Raw genomic sequence first — 7,829 nt, forward strand, 5'->3', positions numbered from 1 at the left:
CACAGACATTAAATTAATCATCCCTGACCTAATAAGTCCCTACAAAGTCCTTTCTTAAACTCTATACGAACTTTAAAACTTAAAATTTTATGCATTGCTAAATATTATGGTTTTATGTTCAGCATGGCAAATCCCCCGAAAACATCCCGCCTGCTTTATTCTTTGTGCCTGCTGTCACAGTATGTCTTATCTTTTGTAATAATGTCAGCATACTGATTGTCTCAATATTTCTGATGCCAATTTGCAGGTCTGTTGAACTTTTAAAGTGATTCCGACTTCCAGACAACTAGATATTCTGCCCTTTTGAATCTTGAGAACGCATACATTTTTTTAAGCTCCATCTTTCATCAGATATTTGCAAAATTTGGTACATACCATCTTAAAACTAGACTGGTCAAAAGTTTTTTGAAATACCAAACCATTCATCTCCCACTGTAATATGCAAAGCGGTCTATAGTGTCAGCAAGCAATGGACACTGTAGAATACAGGATTCTCTTGAATAATTTATAAGTTTGTGTCACGGTGTGACTTTTTCCTGGGGCGGAACCATAGTGGCAGAGATTTGTTCCGCCCGGATCAAACACCACTACTTCCGGGTTCCCGTCCCAGCGCCAAAATCATAGAAAATCGGCGGCAGGTGCTCAAATGAACAGCGCGATCTCCGGATTGGGTGAAGGGGAGGCAGGAGGAGTATAAAGAGGGCTTCCAGAATTCAGTTGGGAGTCGGTCGTGGCAGCGGTCGTGCACGGCCGCGGCTGTTGGTTCCGGGTCGGGCTCGGGCTGGGCTCGGGCTGGGCTCGGGCTGGGCTCGGGCTGGGCTCGGGCTGGGCTCGGGCTGGGCGTGGTGGTGGCCGCTTCCAGCCGTTGCGGCGAGAGGATCTGGGCATCTGGGCAAACAAAGGATAACACGAGGTGGATATTGTGGACTGAGCGATCAAAGATCTGGAGAGATATAAAGAGAAGAAAAGAGACGAGGCTGAGTATAATACAGACTGAGTTTTGCATTGTGATTCAAGTGTCAAGTGTGTGTCCGATTTTGAGAAGTTACATGCAGGACAGTTGCCGGAAGTGCTAATGAGCAAATCCCTTCGGGAGAGAGAGCACAGCGGTCAGGACGCGAGCCAGACACTGGAAGAGAGAACAAGACGAGCACACGGGTTGATTAATGTGTGAGTACACTGAGAAACGTATACAGTAACAACTTCATTGGAAGTTTATCATCTGTGAGCCTTGTGACGTTGAAACTAGGAAAACGAGTGGTCCCACCGCGGAGAGTGAGCGTGGAAGATCCAGAGACGGCGGACAGTGAAAGCTGCCGGGGTGGTGTAGCAGCAACGTCCTTCTCGTTGGTTCTTAGCTATACCAGCGCTTCAGCGATCCCCCCCCGAGATAAACGACGCGGGAAAAGTGGTCTCTGGACCTTAAGTACACCTGGTTAGTGTGTAGAGTGCCGTGGGTGAGTCAGCATCTTGACTTTGAGAGTGTACACTTGGAATCTGCTGTGTGTGTGCGTGTCGTCCCAGAGACCATTATCCAGGCTGACCCACTCTCTGGGGAAGGTACGATCCCGAAGCTGGCGGAGTAACTAGCCCTAACCATTCACGCTGTGAACCTCACCCTACTCTCTGTCTCTACGGTGGTAGTACAACCGAAGCCATCTAGAGAAGCGCCCGATCCAGTACCACCGCCGTGGTCAAGCCCCTGAGCCACCGCTATCACGGAGCCTGGAACAAGGAGAGAGAAACTGATGAACCGTGTCTACGGAGTCTGAGAGTGATATCCTTTGAGCGAAGTTAGACTTACCTGTATGCCAAACAAAAGTCCCAGTATTGACCCAGATCCAGCGGATGCCCCGGAGGTACCGACTTTTATGACGCCGGCCCCTTGATCCATTCTGAAAGGAAGCCGTCGGAGCACGCCTGAGAGAGAGAGGTACCCCTGTCGCCCCGTTCCCCTGTACTTACCCGTTCTACCCCTGTGTTCAGGAGAAGGAGCAAGCCGTGGCGTAAATCCCCCGAAAGGTCCGCCCTGGGAAAAAGAAAGAAAGAGACAAGTGAGCACATAGCAGGACATGGAAGCCAAACATTGAGAAAAAGGACGAAACGACTTATCTGAGGTTCTCCTGTGGAAAGAGCCGGCGTGCTCTGAGGCGGTGTCCTCACTCTCCAGTCCTCTTGGATTGTAGCCCCCCCCCCCAAGTAACAAGTACAAGTAAATTAATAAAGACTTGTAATTTTAAGCTTTACTCCAGTGTCCTCGTGTGTCTGGTCGTCTGGGGTATCACTGGGAACCTCCCCGAGGTGAAAAATAAGGGAGGAACGGGACTCACGCGGTCCGCTCCGACCTGTGACATTTGCATGGTTTCAATATTTGCCTGTTTTATTTACACTCTTTTAATGCTGTCTTTGTTGTCTTGAGTTCATTTTGTACTCAAAATGATCAGTTTGGGGCTCAAAAATTGTTGTAGCTGATTGTTACTTTTGTCACGTTTTAACATGCTATCAACTATAAAGTTGAGTAGGCTGTTTGACATATGCCTCAAAAGTCAAAATTTAGCATAAATTAAATGAAATACCATCGCATCAGATTTGTAAGAAGAAATTAAAGGGATAGTTCACCCAAAAATGAAAATAAGCCCATAATTGACCCTCGAGTCATCCTAGGTGTATATGACATTCTTCTTTCAGACGAATAAAATCTGAGGTATATTACAAAAGTCCAGGCTAATCCAAGAATTTGAATTGGATTCATAGTTGCTCTGTTTTTGAAGTCCATAAAAAGTGCATCTGCCCATCAAATAACGTGCTCCACGCAGCTCCAGAGTGTTATTAAAGGCCTTCTGAAGCGAATTGACGCGTTTGTGTAAGAAAATATTCATATTTAAAACTTTATCAAGTAGAGTTCCAGCCGATGGATTTCCTTGGAAAAGTGTTGAATGTTGACAGTGAAACTCAAGATGCGTACGTGACGTCAGGACGAGCGTACCTGGTCGCGTTAGTCTTTCGATCGGCAGGGGAACTTTCAACAATTTTTCCATAAATTGAACAGGGAAGGCGTCGGCCGAAAGTTTACTTGATAAAGTTTTAAATATGGATATTTTTCTTACACAAGCGCATCGATTCGCTTCAGAAGGCCCTTATTAATACCCCAGAGCCATGTGGAGCAGTTATTTGATGGGCAGATGCACTTTTTATGGACTTCAAAAACAGAGCAACTATGAATCCAATTCTAATGCTTGGATTAGCCTGGACTTCTGTAATATACCTCAGATTTTATTCGTCTGAAAGAAGAATGTCATATACACCTAGGATGACGTGAGGGTGAGTAAATGATGGGCTAATTTTCATTTTTGGGTGAACTATTCCTTTAATACTTCGATTTATTCACTTAGAAAATTGTGCTGGTGTGCGGTGGGCGTTCTGGCGCAATATGGCTGCAGTGAACATCCAGGTGGATGCTGCACAGTGGCGGTGGTCACAAAAAGATTCCACACCTAATTCTGATTAATTGATTGAAAAGTATATTTTGTATCTTCTGTTGGTTTTAAACAATTTGGCTCTTTGTTTAAAAAAAGCACATACATCATCTTCTTCATTAGAGAGCAAATTTAATTAGAGAAACCCTGTAGGGCTGTGACTGAGGTACTGTGAAATATCTTGCTGGGTGTCATTCAGAAACACATTCTGCATGACTGAGTTGTATTTATGAGGTCTATAACTGTGTTCCAAAAGACCTCTGGGGCACCACTGACAATCTGAAGATAACTGAATTATGATTTGTTTATGCATGATGCTTAATATAAGGATTCGGTGTGAATCAGGTGAATGAAGATTTCATGTAATTCCTGTGATAAATCCATGGAATGCATGGAGCTGCGAAAGAGGATGTTTTATAATGTACAGTTCATGAAACAAATACTGCAGTCATTGTGTTGAGTAGTAGAGTTTGAAGAGGTGAAAACATTTTCCATTGTTCATTGTTTGATAGTCCACAGCTCTAAACAATGAACAGATGACTCTTATAAGCAGGTTATTTTTAGTCCGTCAAAAACAAAACATAAAGCACAGCCAGCGTAGTCCATTTTCCCAAACGATTGACTCTCATAATCCGGTTCGTTTCAGTGAAATAACATAGTACAGCGAAACCATGTTTGTCCAACTCCAGAATGGATAAACTATCGGCTGATTCTGTTTAGTGATCTAAAGACATTAAGCGCAACTACTGTAATTTTGATTGCCTAACATTTTTTTTGTTTGTTTTTAGACTTTTAAGTGAATCAAAACCAGACCTAAATTACCAGTATTGATAATGACTTCCTAATGAAGGCTGTTTATATGGCAACGTGTATAGTCGAAGATTACTTTACATGGACACTTTTTCCTTCGAACAAATTAATTCCCATTGATGAATCTGAACGTAGTGTTTACATGAATGCTAAATAAAGTGATCGGGTTGATGTGCGCATTTATATGTCACAAGCTTCTGATCGGATTTAATCTTTTGACATGCACACACTCCATGAATTAACAGAGTTTCCCGTTGTTGTTGTTGTTTTCATTGATTTAAAAAGCAGACCTCATATTTTTCTATTTCAGGTCCTAATTAGACAACGCCAGGCATATGAACCTACTATGGTGTGCTGCTTATATTTATCAAACAGTAAAAATGCCCATTCCCGCACCCAAAACAAGGCGTCTAAGGAATGGATAAGCATCCGAAACAAGGACTGGTGGGACGTTGTCCTGCTCCACTTCAATGAGTGGAAAGAGAATTTCAGAATGACAGGACAATCATTTATGACACTTTATTCAACAGGAAGAACAGCTTGTTCGTTCTGCACGTCCTTCAATCTGATCAAGTGTTTATATGTCCTCCCGATCGGAATACAAAAGGAATAAACCACCCCTTACAATCTGAATGAAATTTTAAGATCTGGCCAATTCATTCCGATTGACATGGTTATGTGACATTTCTGTTCCGAGTGTGCTACTAGCCTGGTTACGATCGGATTATTAGGGTCCATGTAAACACAGCTATTGTTATGGCTATTAAATTGCATTTATGATAAAAATATGTATTAATTATCTTATTTGACAACAGAATTTCATTTTAATTACAAGAAATCAGGAAATGGAACCATAAGGAATCGGAACTGTTAAAGGAGCTGTATGTAGGACTGTGGCCAAAACTGGTACTGCAATCACTTTCAAATGACTATAGAGCGGTGTATCCCCTCTCCCCCTCCCCCTGACTCGAGGTTGCCAGCTAGGCTGCAGGATGCAGCAGGAACGTAGGCTGCTACACGGAGCTTTCAATGGCAAGTGACGAGTCGTACACAGTACGTTTTTTTTCTTTCTGTTAATTATGTTTATGCTTCAAGAGCGATGTTTTGTGAAGTAATTATGAATCGCAAAAATTGACTAATGGCGATTAGCCAAATATAATCGTAAATATGAACGCTCGTATGTGACAGTACATTCCCACATGAAAAAATACTATAGTAAAATTACAGCAAAGCTAAATAACATTAGCAATGGTCATACAGGTCAACTTGCAGCATGTTTTGTCCACTATATATGCGAAGAACGAATGAGGAATCATTTTTACTGAGGTAACGTTAGGCTACTGTCTCAAATACGTTTACACAGTGCTAATAGGCGTGCTAATGTTGTTTTCCTCAGCGTCCCAGCATAATGACAGAGAAACGGGCTCTGATAATGCATTACTAATGTTAGCAATGACGACTCGCCGTTTTTATTTACCAAACAATTCCTTAACGTTACCTTTTCAATTCAATGACCCACCTCCTCCATCTGCGCTAACCTAACATTACTTTGCACGAACATGCATAACTTTGTTCGACTGTCATGAATATTTGAAATGTCCATTTACATTAAGTACAAGTTAGCCAAACATAGATGAACCTTACCTGTCCAGGAGAAAATTAGCAACGTTGGCATCAGTCTTCAAATTATTCTCCGTTTTCAGCCGTCTCTATCTTTCAAAGGCATCTCAAATCCTTGTTTTATTTCGGACACTGTCACAACGTTTTTCTGATTCATAACGAGGTCGTTTAGGTTTCGTAAAGTTAGACATTGTTTATCCAAAAAGTTTGTAGCTGCAGCTGTGGTAACTAGAGCAGAGCTGGCAACCCGAATGCAGAAACACTACTGACTTCGTGATTGGTAGACAGGTGGAGGGTGGCGCTTCAGGCCAAAACACAACATGTCAACATCAACATCAGTTGAGGGCTGCAACTTCACTTTTAAAATGACAATATCTTGGCCGGACAACCGTTGTCAGTGATATAAATAGTTGAAATTAACATGATTTCTTAATGTCTAGTGACATATCAGGGCCATTTTATGATTAATTGAAATACATTTCTTACATACAGTTCCTTTAAGAATTCCCATCCCTTCATTCCCATCAAATCATCTTTCGGATTTTTTCACCTCTCCCTAGAGAGATAAGCGCTCCATATGAGAGATTTATTAAGTCTAGTCACTTGATCAGGCAGAAATCTGTTTCCTCAAAATCCATTTTTGTGAAAACCTACTTAGGAGACTCCCAAAACTGCCATCAGGTTTTCTACTAAACAAACCTAGGTAAAATAAAAGTTGTGCTATGTTTAACTTGATAAAAGTTACAGCAAAACTTGTAACCTGCTTTATTCTGTTTTGAGGAAAGTGGGTCGCCTCAGTGAAAGAGAAGTGTCAACAGTGACTGTTATCCAATCTTCAATCTGCTATTATCAACAAAAGCACAATACCCACATCAATCATACCACTGCCAGACATTCCTCTCCAATTACTTTCTCTTCAAGGGCATTGTCTTTTTAAGCCCGATTCTGAGAGATCTGATTACATTCTTATCAAATGATCTGACAATTGATTTAGATGCTCAGATATTGCAAGAGCGGGGTTAAAAGGAATGATATTGACTGAGGAGATTCTCGGCTGTGGATGGAAAAACAACAAAAAGCAAGATGTCAACGGATGTACTGAGGCATATGAGGAAGGGCGCTGGGGGTTGATGCGTGTGACAAGAAAAGGAGGACGGTCACACATCAAACTCCATGCCAATTTGGTCGGAGCCACAATTCTGCATTTCAATCTGTGTGAAACACTTTCGTCCAGCTGTAATATAAAATGGCAATTTGCCTGTTGTGCCACTCAAATGTCAGATCTGAAATGCAATTTTACGGCAATTCATGCTAAGGGGGCCATTTTGAAAAGATACTACTTATTGCTTTTATTCAAACCAACACAACTTTCCAAAGGAGTAAAGTTCTGAATGTGCACATGAACTCACTTGTATATTTCACAGGCACATTCACGCTGCTGATAGCTGATTGGATGGTTCGGGTCATGTGATGCAGTTCCAACGTGTTTATTCAATCTGTCTTTATTTGGACATGTCAGAAGGAGTAATCGCACCACTGAGAACTCAAACCAAGCAACACAAATTGCTCTACAACTTGTTACACACGCGTGCCTGTCAGCCTTCAAGGTCTCCAAAGACAATTCAATTCAACCAGACATGCGAATTTGCTGTTATTTAAATAAAAGAGAAACAGAGAATGTGTTTTTCAGTGGCACGTATTTCCTCACTCCCAGTTCTGGAATTTTCTCAATTTTTCCCCTGCACCACGCACAGAAAAGTGTGCATCAGTCACATTAAGATTCAAACAAGAACCTCTTTCCGGTTTTATAGTAAAAGCATTTTCCCCCCACTCTGTCGCAATGGCTAAGTGCAGACTTGAGGGCCCAGGAAATCTGATGCGCCTTGATAACTTGTAGCAACACGTTCTACAACCAATACACTC

This window comes from Gobio gobio (assembly GCF_949357685.1).
Source record: "Gobio gobio genome assembly, chromosome: 16".
Taxonomy (NCBI): Eukaryota; Metazoa; Chordata; class Actinopteri; order Cypriniformes; family Gobionidae; genus Gobio; species Gobio gobio.